The 19689-nt window shown below is 38.8% G+C and overlaps 1 long non-coding RNA gene across 1 annotated transcript in view; it reads right to left on the minus strand.

Annotated features, from left to right (window-relative positions):
* Positions 1-12818: 12818 nt before the first annotated feature.
* LOC121100478 overlaps positions 12819-19689 on the minus strand; it is a 14035-nt gene continuing 7164 nt past the window's right edge. Inside the window, exon 3 of the long non-coding RNA XR_005832253.1 lies at positions 12819-13850. This is a non-coding gene — a long non-coding RNA (uncharacterized LOC121100478). The remainder of the gene's footprint in view (positions 13851-19689) is intronic.

The raw sequence follows: 19689 nt of genomic DNA on the forward strand, positions 1-19689 counted from the left end.
TCTACGTGCTAAACCTCTCCACCAAAGTGGATTTCACTGTTCGTTAAAGCCCCAAACATTTATGAAGAAGAAAAATTCTGAGTCACATCCCCTAAATCTGCCTTCAGGCAAATAACTCTGGTCATGTTATTTTTTATTGCTTCTCACTCCAAAGTGGTTCAAACACTTGCCAGACTTCAAAGTCTGCCATATTTCAGTTTGAACCCTGACCAACACATCACTTACTCCACGTGTGATTTGGGGTTAATCACTTACCATTCCTGAGAATCCGTTTCCTCACCTCTAAACAATCAGGAATAATCATTTCCTTCTACTACTGTACACAGAATTAAGCAAAGATCAACTTATTGTTTGTGAAGTTCTTGGCGTAGAGCCTAGAAAATGGAAAAAGCAGAATAAATGGCATTATTTTTAATATAATTGTTGCCATCATCTTCATCATCATCCTCCTTTGGCATGATGTTCAGATTTTTAGACAAGCAAATAATATGAACTAAGCATTTCCTACATACATATGGAATAATGAATACGTGTTCGTGTGATCCTGCAACATATTGTAGAATATCAGCACTACTGTATCAACATTTGTACTGTTTTAGAGAATATTAGCCCTATACATTAAACTGAGAAAGTATGCTTGGGATATGCTTAGGATCTCTCGGGATGTTTCATTTGTATTAATACATGCATTTCCAATGTGTACCCACCACCCAGGCTTCCTTCACTGAACCAAAGTTGTATTCATAACTATATCCATTTGACTTCAATTTAATCCCTGATAAACTTTTGTGGTTCAGCCCGTATCTTTATCCAAGTCTTTGGATCCATCTTTTTCTACAATAAGAGACCTAATAACTGGGGCGCCTGGGTGGCTCAGTCGTTAAGCGTCTGCCTTCGGCTCAGGGCGTGATCCCGGCGTTCGGGGATCAAGCCCCACATCAGGCTCTTCCACTGGGAGCCTGCTTCTTCCTCTCCCACTCCCCCTGCTTGTGTTCCCTCTCTCGCTGGCTGTCTTTCTCTAATAAATAAATAAATCTTTAAAAAAAAAAAAGAGACCTAATAACTTCTGTAATTAACTGCACTTAAATATGTTTAAGGAAAACCGACATCTAACACAAGAAATGCTTTTCCTTTGAGCCATCTTTGAGGAGTGAAGGCCAATTTCAGATTCCAAATTCCTCATTTAGATAGTCTCCCGATCTTGAACACATCTAAAAAAATTATATGTGTAAAGAAAAAAGAAAAAAAAAAAACAACCCATGTTGGTGATCCTGCTTTAAACAGATTTAATATTGAAATTATATTGTAAATGTATAACAAAGACTCATGTTTTCTTTAATAAGAGAAAAAGAGTTTCTCTAAGAATTCTTCTTTATACGTGAATCTAAGAGCCTGAAAATCTCATTTGGTTCAACAAACACTTATATAGTACCTACTAATAAAATTCGCTATTATTTGTTATCCACTTCACATTAGATAGACCTTTTAATTTTGGAAATAATCCCACAAGGTATCTTATGGGACATAGGGTATTACCTCCATTAAAAACAGAAGGAAACTGGGGCACCAGGGTGGCTCAGGCGGTTAAACCTCCAACTCTTGATTTCCACTCAGGTCATGATCCTAAGGTCCTGGCATCGAGCCCTGAGTTGGGCTCTGTGCTCAGCATGGAGTCTGCTTGAGATTCTCTCTCTCTCCCTCCGCCTCTGTGCCCCTCTTCCCATGCTTGCTCGCTCTCTCTCTTTCAAATAGTAATTGTTTTTTTTAAAGAGGGAAACTAGGGGCGCCTGGGTGGCACAGCGGTTAAGCGTCTGCCTTCGGCTCAGGCTGTGGTCCCGGCGCTGTGGGATCGAGCCCCGCATCGGGCTCCTCCACTATGAGCCTGCTTCTTCCTCTCCCACTACCCCTGCTTGTGTTCCCTCTCTCGCTGGCTGTCTCTATCTCCGTCGAATAAATAAATAAAATCTTTAAAAAAAAAAAATAAAGAGGGAAACTAAGACCAAACAGATGAATAGTACAGAAGACACAAAGCTGTCACTGCAAGTAAACCTTGCAATCTACCACAGTGGGAGACAACCATGAACACAAATAGCTTTACACAAGGCATGACATAAGCTAAATTATAGAAGCGAAATACTTTACATGCATAGAGTGAGGAGCCCATGATACTGACTGGAGAAAGCTAGATACAACTGGATAGAATGAGTGAACATCTGAAACTGTGGAAGAGGACTGTTCAGGCAGAAGAAACAATTTAAGCGAAGGCACAAAGGTGTGCAAGTGTAAAGCAAAATCAGAAATGAGTGAGCTGTCATGTGCAGTTGTGGCATGGAACGTGTGAGGAGGTCTGCTCTTAAACTTCAGCACATATCACAATCACTCGGTAGTGGACCCAAGAATTTTTATTTCTAACAAGTGACAAGGTTATTCTAATGCTTCCAATTCAGGGAGTGCACGTTGAGAACTACTACTAGGGGCGTATGTGTTGCTAAGTTTACTTCTGAATTGAAATTAATTGCGGAATAGAAGATAATATATTGTTTATAATTAGTCAAACAAGATGTCTAATTTTGGCCTATGCTGTTAAAATCCTTTGAGTGAAAGTGTGATTGAATAGAACCCCAAAGGGCCTATTGAGAAAGGACTTATCACAATGGAGTCAGCAGCTCATGTGACTGTATGCTGGAGTGCCTTAGAGCCTTAAGGATGAAAGCACTGTTAATATTGGCATAAGACCAAGCTGCTTCCAAGAACAAAAATTAAAGTCGCAATCAGCTCCCCGGCTGTAGCAACATATCAACAATACACTCCAAACGGAGACTAGAGCAACAGAGCAACTCCATGTGACATATGCTAAAGGATTCCATGGGAGACCAAAGAAAGGTCTTTGAAGTGCCTCATCTCTGTGAAGATCTATTGCAAATGGTCTACGAATTTGCGCACAGCCCAAAAGTGTCTCGCCGAAATAGATAGGCGAAGTTAAAGTCCACCTCTAATACCCTGATGCTTGACATTGAAGCCAGGGTACAGTTTTTACTGGCACAAAATATTCACCGGACCAGATGGTTCATCCTCTTCTAATTCATCATTCCACTTCAGGAGTCTATCTTTTCATTCAAACCTAGTAAGCCAAAGAATTTGGGCCAATTTGTCCGTTCCTGAAACAGAGGAAGAAAACAACCACAAGCATAATGTGGTACTGTAATAGTTGGTTACATGACTATAAGTAAGTGGTCTAATTCTTCTGGGCAACAGTGTCCTAAAACATAAATTGACATGGTTGGAATAAGTAATCTCAAGTGTTCTTTCATCCCTGATATCTCATAATCTCATGTTTTAGAATAAAGGAAGCCAGTATGCGAATAGAAAAGAAATCATGAGCCCTGACACTGAGCAGCTCTGGGTAGAAATTCACATTCAGAATATTTCCTTCCTGAGTGGTTTTAGATGCACCATTTAATCTGAGTTTTAGTTTACTCATCTGCAAAATGAGGATAATGATTCTTACTTCATAAGAACAAGCAAAACTGAAGAACAATGAGTTCCAACATAAATATTTTGTTCAAGTCACTGAAGCAAAAAATTGCTTCCATTATTTGTTTGCCCTTGGTAAAATAAAAAACCACACAGAATGAAAATTCACACCTACCCGCATATCAAATCTCCCTTCGTCCAATCCTGGAAGGTTTAAATCTATAGATAAATTTCTTTAAAAAGATAGTAAAGAAGGAAGGAAGGGATAGAAACAGACGGAAGAAAGAAAGAAAGAAAGAAAGAAAGAAAGAAAGAAAGAGAAAGAAGTCTTTTAATTCTAGGGGAATTCTTTCTTTTTAATCCAAAGTGATGAAATCAAATCACGGCAGTGCAAATATATACAGGCCATGTGAAAAGTTACTATAAAAATTAAATGGTCAACAGCTATATATATAAAGTATGACCACAAAAGGAACAAACAAGCAGCCCAAGAAATATTTAACAGGTATCTGTATAGAGAAAAGATTCAGTTTTTAACATGCCAAATTCTCAGAAGGGTCCTTAAAGAATAGGAGTGCTATACTATTTTCCAGGAATACTGGAAATACTGTGGGCACAGAGGGTCAAACAAAACCCTATTTGAATCTTGATTCCAACAGTTGCACTCCAGTTATGTGACTTGGGGTCAGTTATTTACACTTTCTCAGACTTAATTCCCTCCTTTATCAAATATGGATAATATTACCTACTTCTCTAATAAGTCTGTTGCTTATTAACCAGACAACCCCATGACAAAATCAATGTAGAAACTCCCACCCCTGTTTCTGAGCTATCTCTCAGTATTGTCTCTTCTGAGGATTAAATATGATAATGTATTGAAAGTACTTGCTGTAGTATTCGTTCAATAGGTATCACCTTTATTAATATTAAAGGTTAGTATTAAAGTACTCAGGTTACATTGAGTTAAAGATATTTACCTATGGATACCATCATTTCAATTATTTTAACACCCTATGATTTTTTTAGCTTTGTGAAACTAAAATATTTACATTTCTCTCAAAAACTGGAAAAAGTTAAATGAAGATAAAGAATTTTCTAAAGATTCTGTTACTTTTCATGGGACATAGGAGAATCATGGCCACTTCAAGATGCATTTTTTCCATACAAGTCAAATCCTATTACTACCATTTCTCAGTGTTAGTCAATTTATGCAAGCAAGGAAACATAACACAAGCAGTGTCTGCCTAAAACACAAGCAGGAGAGGCAGCTATCTTTGTGTGTGCCCTGAACATTGTTTTTCACAAATTCCAAAATGATAATTACCCAACAAATACCCTTTTATCTTCTCAGTACCTGAAATTCCAAATTTTAGTGTTTGAGTTCAAAGCTGATCCCTCTTATTATGTTCAAATACTCCTGAAAACCATACTTTTTAATATAATCATGGGTCTCCATACTTACCATCCTATGCAATCATGATTTTGACCACCTGCCTCCCCTGACATAGCCAGCCTTATAATCCAGGTGACTTTTCCAATCCTTTTTGGTTGTGTACTTAAAATCCAAATGTTAGCCCATTTGAAATGATTAAATGATCAGTAATAGTATTCAAGCTATAAACTAAACGCTCTTTTACTATTATAAGTAAATATGTAGGCACATTGTACAGATTTTGAAAAATACAAAAGTTAAATAATAAAATCTGTATCCTTTTCCACTCAGAAATGTCTTGTATGAATAGCAACAAAAAAACTCATATCCTACTATTGTCATATATCCTAAGTATTTTCCCTGGCGAGTAAATATTGTTGAACTGTTCTAATGAGTGTGTAATATGCATTCACACATTTGTACTATAATTCATTTCAAAAACTCTTACTATTGATGCCAAGTTTTTGGTATCATAAATGGCGTTACAATAAATATAATTATAAATAAACGTGAGAATTATGTATTATTTTAAAATACCTTCTTAACAGGGGAATTCCTGATCCAAGGTTAATAAACAGAGGACTTTTGGTAAGTACTTTATTTTACTTTCCAGGAAGATTGTAGCAATTAACATTAAATATGATCGCTGTTTAAAATACTTCCGTCTAATTGCGGGGATACCCCACTGGCTCAGTCGATGCAGCACGTGAATCTTGATCTCAGGGTGTGAGTTTGAGCCCCGCCCATTGGGGATGGGTTAAAATTTAAAAAGTAAACAAAATAATTCCAGTAACATTTACTTTTAGTTTAATGGAATTATAATTCATGTTCATTGCAAAAAATTTAGAAAATACGGGAGAAAAATTTTTAAATCTACTAAAAATGTTTCATTTATAATGAATAATTGTTCCCCTTTTCACCAGAGCTTTTGTGTGTATATTATAAACATATTTTTTAAAGGACAATTAAGAATATGTACTTTTGAGCTCTACTTTTTTTTTTACATTGTATTGTGAATATTTTCTAACATTCAATTCTTCTTTTTTCTCCCCTATCTCAATCAACACCACTGTCTACACTGTTACTCTTATCAGAAACAGAGGAATCACTCCAGACATGACTTTCTTTTATCCAACACAACAGCTTACCAGCCCTCAAATGTCCACCTTAGAATAACCCTCACGAGCCTCAGCTTTCCTCTGATGCTATTTCCACTGTTTTTCTCACTCATGTTACCACAAATATCTTCTACTTGCTCTTTCTATGTCCAATCTAGCCATTTTATATCCCATACTCCACCAGGCTGGAGAGCGTTCTTTCTATTGTTGAAATAAAGCCCTGTCATGCCCGTGTTTACAATGATTCATTTAAGATAAAATCCTGGTTTTTCAATGTGACATTGTTCGCATTTACTTCTTGGGCTTCAAGTTGCCCTCAGGCAATGCCCCACTTGCTCTGTGTGTTGCTCTTTCATGAGTATGTAAATTCCATATTGGAAGGCTCCCATAGGGACCAAGCTGGGGCTCTGGACGCACACTACCTATATTTAAGTTCTGGCTGTGCCCACTGACTTGGGGCACAGCTGACTTTGGGCAATTCACTTAACTTTTTCGGGTATTTCACATGTAGAATTAGGACGGCAACAGTGCTTGCCCGTGGCATAGTTACGAAGATTGAATGAGTTAATGTTTGTGACATGCTTAGAACAGTAACCAGCACAAGTGCTATGTGTCTATTAAATAAAGGTCTTTATTTTGCCTGTTAATTGCTTAGTTTATAGAGCCTCTCTAACTTTGAGATCTCTCCAAAAGTGTTTCTTCTGAAACTAGACTGAGCCGCGGGCTTCTACTCTTCTACCGCGGTCCTATCACTTTTCACAGAGTTGATACTATGTACGTTTGTGACTCTCAAAACAGACAGTCGTCTGAGAGGAAAGGTCATTTTTCCTCTCTTCCCCCCAGCAGCTAGCACAAAGCCTAAGCAACGCCCTGCTGCTTGTGGTCTATCAGTATCTGTTTTGCAAATGAATAATATTTTATAACTGGCAGTTTTTATTAAGGTCTTGTTCACCACTTGTTCTTTTTGTGTGCAATATGTTTTCAAGACCCTAGTTACTAAAATACTTTAAGAGCCAAATCTCACATTACAATAAATTACAAACACAGAATCTAATTTTTAAAAGAAACTGAGTCAAAATCCACTTTTATCTAGTATTTTGCTGTGTTTTTTTTTTCATGAAGCAAACAAGTAGCACATGCCACCTAACAGTGCAAATTAACAGCCAACCAGCCGAATTTCTGAGATCACAAAAAGTAACAATCAGCTAAGTACAATGAGAAGACGTGAAGGAAAAAGAAAAAAAGACATAGATCTTACATTAAAAGATCTTGGGCTCTCTTTGATTTCAGAACACACATCTACATGATTATTTAGGAATACCAAAAGTCCTATAACAGGCTGTAATTCAAAGAATAAGCACATTAAGACAATGTAGTGTCCACAGGTATAAAAAGGTCATAAACGGAATAAGCAGGACGGACCCGGGTCCACAGTTAAACAGGGTGAGGGAAGTGAGATTTAATTCAGTTTTCAAAGACAGGCCTTTGTACAAGAATGTTAATAGAGAAGGCTACAATAGCTAAGGGAGAGGAACAGCGCACTTAAAATCATGAAAGTGGAAATAAAATGGATAAACGGAAAGCTTTTTGGAGGACGTAAAGCAATTGGCAAATTCTCTCTCCCTGACAGTCTATCAGAAAACGAAATAGGTGAGTTCGCCACAAAGCCTGGAAGTCTTTTTCTACTTGAGTCTTCAATTAATAGGCGGTTAAGACACTTTGTAAATAAAGAGGTCATAAAAATATATTTTTATAACCCCCTTAATGCTAATGTTCCTATTAAGTTTATAACAACAATAATGGTAAATAATACCATAATAATACCATCACAACTGTTTGTAATGAAGATGATGAAGATTACCATTATATTAATAGACGAGGGGAAATAAGATAGGAGGACAAATAAAGATATTCTAGATTATGTTATTTATATACTTGAAAAACTGAACACCTGGGCATCTAAAAAGAATTATCCCCAAGAATATGCTATTCCTTTCCTAATAAAAAGAGCTTCAAAGGAAAATAAATAAATTCCAAAGTCTTTTTGGTCTCCAAGTCGCTCTTATACAAGAGGAATTTGATGAGTTAAGTACAAATGCATAAGAAACATGTGGATTGCATTTTCTTTAAAAATACACAAGGGCTTAAAAATTAAGGAGAAAAAGTGTTTGGCACAATGCATTTTTCATGAAGCCAAACCAAAAACATTCAAGACCGTTTCAGATTGTAGTATGACCTTCAACATTGTTGTGTTTATATCTGTTAAATTAATCTAAAAATAAACACTATTTTTAAGTAGGAGAACTGAAGCAATTAAATATTCACCAAGCTATAGATTTAAATGAATAATTCCTTAAAGTTCTGCTGAGTTTCCCTTTTTTTTTTTTTTTAAAATAGTCTCCTATCCAGAGACGCTCAAACAAATGCCCACCATATGTGTCATACTCTGTGTCGATTCCATTATTTCTTCATAATGTTTCTGGTTCACGTAGTGGAGGAGACAACATCTGAATATGTGTAAGAAAAATGTCAACCCTCCCCTAGTGGTAGGATTAACTTAACCACAACTTGTGATCTTCAATTGGTTCAAATGTATTCTCAATTTGAGTCATTTTTTAATACTTTTGGCCTGTGCTTTGTTCTAATCTCTGCCTATGTATTTGTTGCAAAGACACTTTCTGAGATTACATTTTGTTCCTGTAAATAGGCAAGAATGAAACTTGAATAGCTGGGGTGAGCTTCACTGGTGGGTGAGTCAAAGTGACAGAACACACACTAGGACAGGCCGTGTCCATCTTGACAGCCTGCCACAACATGGAAAGAACAATGAAGTGAGAAGGCGAAAATTGGTGCTTTTTTTTTCATTGTTTGCTGCTGGCTCACCTGGAGCCTCTGTTCAAGCATTTCAATGATTTGGGGCTGTTGCTTTGTTCTTCTTGAACCAGAATTACCATAATGGACATTTTGCTATTTGTCATATTACCCCAGTCTTCATTCATGGTCCTCATCTCCTTCATCTCTTTTATACCAAGCATGAAGTCTTGTTAGTGATTACTTTGCACCTTTCCTCAAAGATATCTTTTTTTTTAATTTTCCATTACCAGCTTCCAAAATGGCCCTCGTTGCTCTATCCTTAAAATGCAGTTATAAAAAGGGAGAAATCATCCTTCTGTCTTCTGCTTCAAGTATGTCCCCATAGTTTATTGATAAGGATATGTTTCTAAAGCAGAATTTTTTTATTCTACTGCTTTTCTGCTCAATAATCTTCAAGAATATCCTATTGCTCAAATGCAAAAATTCTAAACCAGAATGCTAGAAAGCAATATTTACTCAAATATTTGTTGAAAGAATGAATGTATTCCTCTCATTCACAGCCCTCTAAAACCCACCTCCAAACACCTCTGCTCCTTTGTGAAGCGCAGGAAGTCCCTCGTAGGCAGAACGGTTCTCCCAAGCTGTCCAACCCTTAATCCTGGGAACGCATGGATATGTTATGTTACATGGCAAAAGAGACTTTGCTGATGTAATTAAGATCACAGATTCTAAGATATGAAAGATAACCTGGATTATCCAAGTATGTTCAATCTAATCATGGCAGCCCTTAAAAGCAGACAACATTTCCTGGTTAGAAGCAGGAAAAAAACAAAGGCAGAACACGAAGTAAGGGATATGTGGCAGAAGGGAAAGGCAGAGAGATTCCAAAGGTAAGCAGATTTGATGAGCCCCTTACTGGCTCTGATATGGAAGGACCTGGAGAGGCCTCGAGCAGCCCCAATCACACAGCCAGCAAAAAACTGGGAACCTCAATTCTACAAGTACAAAGAACTGGATTTTTTCAAAAACCTGTGTGAGTTCGGAAATACAGATGTTCCCAAATTTTTGATGATCTGACTTATGATTTTTCCAGCTTTACCATGGTTCAAAAGTGACTCACATGAAGTAGAAACTGTACTTCAAATTTTAAATTTCAATCTGTTCCTGGGCAAGCAATATGCAGTGCGATACTCTCCTGACGCTGGGCAGGGGCCAAGAGCAGCAGCTCCCAGTCAGCCATGTGATCACCCGAGTAAACAACTGATACACTTCGAATCATTCTGTTTTTCACTTTCAGACAGTATTCAATTAATTACATGAGATACTCGATAGTTTACTTTAAAGTAGTCTTTGTGTTGGCTGATTTGCCCAACTGCAGGCTAATGCAAGTGTTCTGAGCACGTTTCAGGTAGGAGGCTAGGCTAAGTTATCATCTCAGTAGGTTGGGTGTATTCATGCATTTCTGACTTACAATATTTTCAAGTTACAATGGGTTTATCCAACATAACCCTGTCATAAGTTGAAGAAGATCTATAGACTCTTCTCAGGAATTCATGATAAAAGCCAAGTTGGCCAACATCTTTATTTTAGCCTTCTGAAAATGTCCAGTGGAATCACGGTACCATAAGTCTGTGTTGTTTTAAGCGAAGATTTTGGTTGTTACAGCAGCAACAAAAAAACTAATACGCTCTCAAAAATGCTTTCCTTGAGTTCCACTCATGTGTATCATTGCCTCTTTGCCTCTGATTGGCACTGCTTATCTATGACAATTACACACTGTTTATATCACCTCCTTTCTCAACCCCAATCCACAAAACTTCTTTAAAAAAACTAGAGTGAGTCCCTCATAGAAAAATATTTTAAGTAAGGTTTGAAAAAAAATTAATCTCTTTGTTTGACTGGAAGAAGCAATATACCTTTGGTTTGACTGAAAAGAATACTATACCTATTAGAGCACTTGCTATTATGTATAAAACCGGATTGTTTGATTTATGACTATTGGCATTTAAGAAAGAGAAACACTTTAAGCTGGTACTTAGCAAACCCAAGTATGTAGGTATAGCACTGGGGACCATGTTAAAATGCACATTCTGATTCTAGGTCTAGGTCTGGGATGGGACTGGGGAGTCTTCATTTCTAGTCAGCTTTCACTGCATTCTGACATTTACTTTTTGTGCGATCTTGGGACAACCATTTCAAAATATAAACACAAATTTTCTCATCGGTAAAATGGACATTGTGAGTATAAATGAGGTCATGTATATAAAGGAAACGCTTCTCTTTGTGCCTTATGTCACATGCCCGTGGCCCATTCTAAGCTGCGTTCATCACAGACAGCACGTCACACTTATCACAGCCCATATGAAACACCAGCCACGTTCACTGCTTCTGTGGTACAGCAACCCAGACAATCCCAGCAAGGCAGCCCGGGAATGCGTTAATGTCCACGGACAAATCCGACCATCCGTGGAGCTCAGGAGGTGGTGATGGAGGCCCAAGCTCTGGTTCTTCATTCAGAGAAGCATTCAACACAGTTCTTAAAGAGGTTGAGGCTCACAGGGGGATGAGCCCTAGTTACTTTCAGTGAGGTTCAGTCTCAATTGTTCTCAGTGGGAATAAGCCTTTTTTTTTTTTTTTAAGATTTTATTTACTTATTTGACAGAGAGAGACAGCCAGCGAGAGAGGGAACACAAGCAGGGGGAGTGGGAGAGGAAGAAGCAGACTCCCAGCAGAGGAGCCTGACATGGGGCTCGATCCCAGGACTCCGGGATCACTCCCTGAGCCTAAGGCAGACGCCTAACGACTGCGCCACCCAGGGATCCCGAGGGGAATAAGCTTTTTTTTTTCCTTTTCCTATGTCATTTTCCTCATCCCTTCATTTCTGTCTCTAGGAGTCACCTTCCAAATAAACTACATTTTAATAAGTCCTTGTCTCAAGCTCTGCTTTTGGCATCGTACTCATTAATAGTCTCGCCTTCTTTGAAATGGGATTGGGGTGGAAGAGAGAGACTTATGGAGTAGCTCTAATATTTAAACTGTCTAGCGACAATCTAAGGACAGTTTTAAAAATCATGGAAATAGCTAACTTCCTATTTTCATCGGGAGCTTTGGAAAGATAAAATGCCAGCCTGAAGTCAGCTACCTATAAACTCAGAGAATGCTGGGAAAGACAGAAAACCTTCATGGACACTTTTTAAAGATCTTCATTTCCTATAGCTGGGGGTAGACACTGCTGAAATTCCATCCTAGGATTTAACAGTAAAGGTAGAAAAACTGAAGGGAAGACAATGTTTGGCCTTAGTGGGTCTTCTCTGCTAAAATATGGCCAAGATACTGAATATATAGGAACCTGGGATCTGGCAATACTTGGTGTAGCCGAGAACGTGTGTGTGTCAGTGTGGAGACACACAAGCATCTTTGAGAAATTCAATGTGACTGTCCTCTGTAGAGCCAAAAATCACAGGAGATGATGATTCCATGAAAGAGAAGCTCCTAGTGTCAGTGAAGAGGACAGTTCCAGAACAGCAAAAGCCAGATACCTACCCATCAGAAGCAAAGTAAACATAATTACAATAAAGCCCAGCAACACTAATATGGCACAAAAGGGGTCTTTCACCTGCAGTGTTCTGTTCTGATGGCAGAGAGACTGTGGTGTGTCTAGCAGTGAAATACACGAGCAGCCAACAAGGGTGTTGCTTGATTTGCAGAGAAATCTCAAGGCTTCTCTTAGACTATACAACAACAACAACAACAACAAAATCACCATTCCTTGCTCAATTTCCCAATCTGAGCTAGCCTCAAATACAGGATCCTATGACCAAAATGGAGATCATTCTCTTGAGGAAAGACTGTGTTATGCCACCCAAAGCATATACAATAAATGTTATGCTAACTCTCCTTAAAGGACCTCTGGCCTTGTGCCAGGGTAATTGTGTATTGAGAAAAAAGAACATCCGAGACCTTTCAAGAGATGTTGAAAACCGAGTTTTATTTAATACTGAAATTAAAATGACCCTAATCCCTGGACATTATCACAAGGACAGTTTTAAATGGTCCTGTAGAACTTGTGGGAGTCACTTGAAATTAGGAAACGGCTAACCAAGAAGGAGAAGGACCCCAGGACTAAAATACACAGACGCAGGAAACAAACGGTGAGAGGGTTGACGTCTATCACCTTCTCCCCCAAGGAACCCAACAGGGAGCCTGTGCTACACGGTTCTACGGTGTTAGACTCTGCAGAGTTCAAGGTCTTCAACCCCAGTTGGAAAATGGTTCTTCTGGGGGATGTACTGAGGGTTCATCCAAAGCTAAAGCTTTAATTTTGCCTAGTCATTTTGGTTCCTCATGGCTTTAGACCAGCAAGCAAGTAAAGGAATTAGTAAATCGACAGTGTCATTCACCCTAGCATGAATTTCCAAGGTCGCTGCCACATAATAAAGGTCCTGAGGAATGTATTGGGCCCTGCAGGGGATCACTACGGTATCTGCTGATGTCTTCATGCTCAGTCATAACACACACAAAAAAGAATTTGCAGCAACAATTGCCTGATAAGGGGTCCTGTAACCAAAGCCTCAGACACCTGAGGGACGAAGATCTAGGTTTCTTTATCAGGTAAGCAGCTTCTCTGCCGACTGGAGAGCTGACTAAGTGTGAGGGGACTCTAGAACGGATGGTGGTGAAGGGAGATCATGAATACAGTAACAGACTGGGGACCCACCGCTGTAGCAGGAACCTGTTTCACAGTCTTTATTTCATTAGTTCATGGCCAGCCACAATTTCTATGAGTTATTAAAAAGCGTGAACTTATTGTGAGGCAGTAACCGTTCTCAGCTGTGACTAGGCCCGCTGTAGCAGACAACGCGAGGCTCTGTGTTAAGATTCCCTGAACCGACCTGCAATTCGGCTGCGCTTGTAGAACTCCATCACTCCGGCAGCATCCCACCTCAGGGGCCTGCTTCCCTTGTCTGCTTCTGTGGAAGTTACAGGAAGCTCGTTCACTGCACACAGCAAGGCTAGGAGGTGTGAGATAATTAGTGCCCCTGAGAAACAACCCTCAACAATGGACAAGAGTTATGATAAAGACCCCAGCTTCCTATCCTTCAGAGAAACAATTCTAAGGGTCCGCAGCAGAACTGAGCCTTAGTTGGCCACAGCGGCAACTCACTCTTTATTGCCATCTCTTCCTGCCTTATCTTATTCAGCTTACTTTTCCCTACGGTCTGTCTACTCTCACTACTACAATAGTTGTGTCAGACATGGAGGGTCCCTAGGTCCCTTCTTCTCAGAGATACAGGCAGCTGGTTAAACCTTTAGAGAAATGTCTGCTCCTTGCTATACACCAAATTCTTCCCACGAGCACCTGCCTGAATGTAATGTGTTTTTAAATGTGTAAACCTAGCATAGTCAAAACTGGAGTAAAACTTTTGTTTGAGATGAAGGCAGTTAGAGCTTAAACTTTGGGAATTATAAAATTCCAGATTCAAGGTAACTCCTAATTGATTCTATTTAAAACAGAACCACTTATCTCAGAAAATGAAGTTGAATAAAATCATAAGTAGGTAAGAGTATGAGTAGTCATGCTGTGATTAATTGATATGAAACATAATCATTTTATCAGACTAGATATGCCCAGTGAATAAATATGAACAGTTAGAACCTTTTCTAAAACTTTAAATATATTTTAAAAATATATTATTTCTGCATATATTAGACTCAAAGACTGTAAAAGAAGTCCTAGGATTGTAGACTGTTAAACAGAAAGTCCCATAGAGTATGTCTAATCCCATCCTCTGTCACTTTGTCATCCTTTTGGCTCAGGAAAAACAATGCAGCATTAAGGTTAAACCTAGAATCAGGAGGCAAATCACCTAGGTTCCAAGCCTGGCTGTGACCAACTTACCCAACTTCTCTATCTACCAGTTTTTCACCTCGGCAATGGGGGTGACCATGGGAGTAGCCAGTCACAGGCCTATTGGAAACTTGAGTGACTTAATACATACCAGACCTTAGGAGAATTTGTCACATACTAAGAGCACAATAAGTTTTATTATTTTTGTTTTTCCTCCTTTAACAACTGTTTATTGAGTACCTACTGGACGCATCACTGACCAGGTACGGAAAATATAAAGATGACTATCATGGTCTTTGCTTTCAAGATACTGAGAAGCTAGGAGGAGATGAACACAAGATCGCACAGGACAATAGTGCAATGAACAGAATGAACAGATTTTCTTGGGGCAGTCCCTACAGATGAGAGGATATTGTAACCAGCTCTTGAAAGTTAAGGAAGAGCTCTCTGCGAAGTTGCTGCTGCTGCTGACGATAATAAGAAATACTAATTAATAATACAATCTTCAGTTAGTGGCTAACATTTGCTGGGTCCTTACAATAGGCCAGACAATTTATAATATCAATATGTATTATTTTGTTTAATCATCAGAAAGATCCCGTGAATTCAGTTTCATTTTTATCTCTAACCTTGAATTTAGGAAACTTAGGCCCAGAGAGATAATGACATTTTCTCAAGGTCACTGGGAGAATAAATGGCAGAGCTGCGAACTGAGCACAGCAGAAATGTGTCTGAAGCATTGAGACAAACAGCAGAGAGCACACCTAATTATGAAGTTGCAGGGCATGACCTGAATGAGAAAAAATTCAGAGTGGCTCTAGCACGGAGTGCTCCAGATGTTAAAGATGGCGGCAGGGATGAAGAAATGTGAACATTTTGCTAAAAGCTGGAACATAATACACAAGGACCAGTAGGAAAGGAGAAGCTTATGGAAGCTTACTAGGGGAGAAGCAAGAGTTATTGCAACTGTTTACCAAGAAATGTACATCCATTCCTCAAGATGTTCAGTGTAGAGCTACCCTATGACCCAGCAATTGCACTACTAGGTATTTACCCCAAAGATACAGATGTAGTGAAAAGAAGGGGTACATGCACCCCAATGTTCATAACAGCAATGTCCACAATAGCCAAACTGTGGAAAGAGCCAAGATGTCCTTTAATAAGTGAATGGATAAAGAAGATGTGGTCTATACATACAATGAAATATTACTCAGCCATCAGAAAGGACGAATACCCACCATTTGCATCAACATGGATGGGACAGGAGGAGATTATGCTAAGTGAAATAAGTCAAGCAGAGAAAGACATTTATCATATGGTTTCACTTATTTGTGGAACATAAGGACTAGCATGGAGGACATTAGGAGAAGGAAGGGAAAAATGAAGGGGGGTGGAATCAGAGAGGAAGATGAACCATGAGAGACCATGGACTCTGGGAAACAAACTGAGAGTGTCAGAGGACAGGGGGGTAGGGGGATGGGTTAGCCTGGTGATGGGTATTAAGGAAGGCACATATTACATGGAGCACTGGGTGTTATATGCAAACAATGAATCATGGAACACTACATCAAAAACTAATGATGCACTGTATAGAGACTAACATAACATAATATTAGTAAATAAATAAATATATACACACACACACACATATATATACACATATGTGTATCACTATCCTAAAAATTTTGCAAGATTACTCAGAAGCCAGTGCACCTAAGACATATCTTAATTGGAGGGGAGGGTAAGATGGAGGAAATGATAAAGTCAAGAGTAACTGTAGTTTCTGTAATAGGGTATCAAGTAAGAAATGATACCATTAAGTGAGATTACAAGAGAGTTTCAGGGGTTGAGGAGGACATAAAGAATTCGAGGTTTACATAAGATTTTGCATTGATTATTGGACTTCCCAGAAGTTTTTAAAAGGGTAGTTGAAATAAGCATCTGAATTTAGAAGAGAAGATAGGTGAGAATGGCAATGCAGGTAAAGATTTGAAAAGTATTAATACACTGAACTCTTGAACTTTTCTGCATCTCTAACCATCATGCTAATTGACCTGAGGTCCAAGCCTGTAGGCATCACTGGGGGATGAGAACGTGAAAGTGTGCTTCTGAAGAAATGTAAGGAGAAAGAGGATGATAACAGTTACCCTATTGGTAATATTTTACAAGACTATGTTCATCAATTTTGTCATTGCAGAAAAAAAATAGGATTGGCTTGATTTCTTGAGTTTTCATTAAAATATATAGGGCAAAACTAGGTATTTTGCAATATTTAGAGAAAGCAACTGTGTTCTCCCAAGGTTAGTACAGGAAAGACCATGGCAAGTGAAATAACACTTTGCTCTGACCGTGAAGATTGGTCAGAGATGCAAGGGAGTTTGAGAGGGAAATTGACTTATGTCTCAGTATTTCCTCTCTGGGATTGACCTGAGGATGAGGAAAGTCTATCAGATAATTGAAAAAGTATCAGATTCAGGGACTGTGACTCACACCTTCAGTTGAGACCATTTGAGTGGAACCACTAAGCTCTGTAAACTTGGTTAACATGAAGTACCTCAGTCTAGTGAAGAAGGTAGAAGAGCATGGTAAGAGAGAGACATGGGTGACACGCTCTTGGTCCTGCCATAGTTCTATAGTGGGGAGACCACACTGGAAGACACCAGGTCTACGAGCACCCTTACTCTAGTGGGATAAGTTATGTCAAAGTCAGGAAGATGCATGGACAAGAAGTCTATGTCTTAGCCAGCTAAAAGTGAGGGTAAGTTTAATTAACCAGGTGGGAGATACCTATGCTCTGGAAGGACAGTCACAGACAAAGTTCAGAATCTCAAACTTTGGTTTCAGAAGAATGTAGTAGGAGGCCCAACTATGATGTGGACAAGACTGACAGAAAAAAAGATCAGTTAAGACATATGCAAGAAATACAGGGAGGCCGGAGGAGGCCAAACCAAAATAAGACAAATGAAGAGCCACCATGAAGAAGGGATGTGAAGGACATGTCCTTTTTCTATATTGAGCACTTTGAGTCTGGAACCTTAGCTCACTGGCCATCCTGACACCTTCCTTCTTTTATTTTGAAAACCCAATTTCCTAGCAAGTGAAGTAGGAGGAGAATAGCTGAACCCACTTTCTATTTGTTGTCATTGTTCTTTGTTCCTATTTTTGTCTCTCACTCTTTCTCTGCCTTTTGTAGTTTTAATTGAACATTTTATATGATTCCATTTTCTCTCCTTTCTTAGCATATCCATTATACTTTTTTCAAAACTTTTTTTTAGTGGTTATGCTAGAGTTTGCAATATACATTCACAACTAATTCAAATCTTCTTAAAAATACTATATCACTTCATGAGTAGTGTGAGTACCTTAAAACAAAATAACCCTAATTCCTTCTTTCCATCCTTTGTATCATTAATGTCATTTGTTTCACTTACATGTAAGCATGAAGAATATGTGTATGGTACATATATAAACACACATAACTGAAACTGTTGCTATTAATTTGAGAAAAAAAATCCCTGTTATCCGTTAGACCAAAGAAGAGTAAGAAAAGTGAAAGTTTTTACTTTCATTTGTTCCTTCTTCAATGCTCTTCTTCTTACATAGGTCTGAGTTTCTGACCTATAGGATTTTCCTTTTCTCAATGATTTTATTTGTTTTTACATTTCTTGTGAAGCAGGTCTATTAGCAACAAATTTCCTCAATTTTTGGTCAATTGAGAAATTCATTATTTCTTATTAATTTTTGAAGGATATTTTCCTAGGGTACAGAATTCTACTTTGGTGTGTGTGTGTGTGTGTGTGTGTGTGTGTGTGTGTGTTTTCCCTCTCAACACTTTAAATATTTCATTTACTTTTCTTGCTTGCATGGTTTCTAGGAAGAAGTGGGATGTAATTCTTACCTGTTCCTCTATAGGTAAAGGTGTTTCCCACCCCCCAACGGGAAAATCTCCCTTTCCCCCTTTCTTCCCTCTGTCTTCCCCCAATGCCCCCTTTTAGAAAATCAAAGATAAAGATAAAGCCCTATTAGAAAATGATATGCTAAGGTGTAATTGTTTTTTGTTTTTTTGTTTTTGTTTTTTCCTGGTGTTTATCTTGCTTTGTGCTTTCTGAGCTTCCTGGATCTGTGGTTTGGTGTCGGACATCTGACATTAATTTTGAAATTCTCAGTCATTATTGTTTCAAATATTTCTTCTGTTCTTTGCCCTTTTCCCTCTTTCCGATACTCCCAGTACATGTACATCTTTTTCCATTTTTTTCCCCATGCTCCTTAGACATTTTGTTCTGTTTTTCTCAGTTTTTGCTCTCTTATCTGTTTTTGAGGACTCTATTGATAGATCTTTTAGGTCAGAGAATATTTCTGCAGTTGTATCCAGTCTGCTAATAGGTTCATCAAGGGCTTTTTTCATTCCTATTACAGTGTTTTTGATGTCTAGCATTTCTTTTTGATTCTGTTTTAGGATTTCCATTTCTTTGCTTACACTGCCCACCTGGCCTTGCATGCAGTCTGCCTTACCCGTTAGAGCCCTTAGTGTATTAATCACAGTTGTTCTAAATTCCTGGCCTGATCATTCCAATATCCTTGCCATGTCTGGTCTTGATGCTTACTCCGCCTCTTCAAATTGGGTTTTCTGCCTTTGATAGGATCGTGATTTTTCTGGAGAGCTGGACATGACGTGCCAAGCAAAAGGAATGGCTGTAAGCCTTTAGTAAAGTCGTGGTGAAGTGTAGGGAAAGGGGAAACTCTACATTCCTGGGATTGGATCTTAATCTTTTAGAGAGGCAAAGCCTCTGGGCTGTGAACTTCATAAGAGTTTCTTGGGCTTTCCCTCCCCAGCTAGGTGGAACCGGGTAACAGGGCTGGAGTTAAGTATTTCCCTTCTCCCACTTGAAAGACTAGAGGGGCTGGAGCTGGATATTCCCCTTCCCCAGGTCAGTTAGGCTTTGATAATACCCCAACGAGTTAGGACCTGGTTTGCAAGTCCCCCCCCCCCCCCCCCCCCCCCC

This window comes from Ursus maritimus, unplaced genomic scaffold (genome assembly GCF_017311325.1).
Source record: "Ursus maritimus isolate PB19 unplaced genomic scaffold, ASM1731132v1 scaffold_4, whole genome shotgun sequence".
Taxonomy (NCBI): Eukaryota; Metazoa; Chordata; class Mammalia; order Carnivora; family Ursidae; genus Ursus; species Ursus maritimus.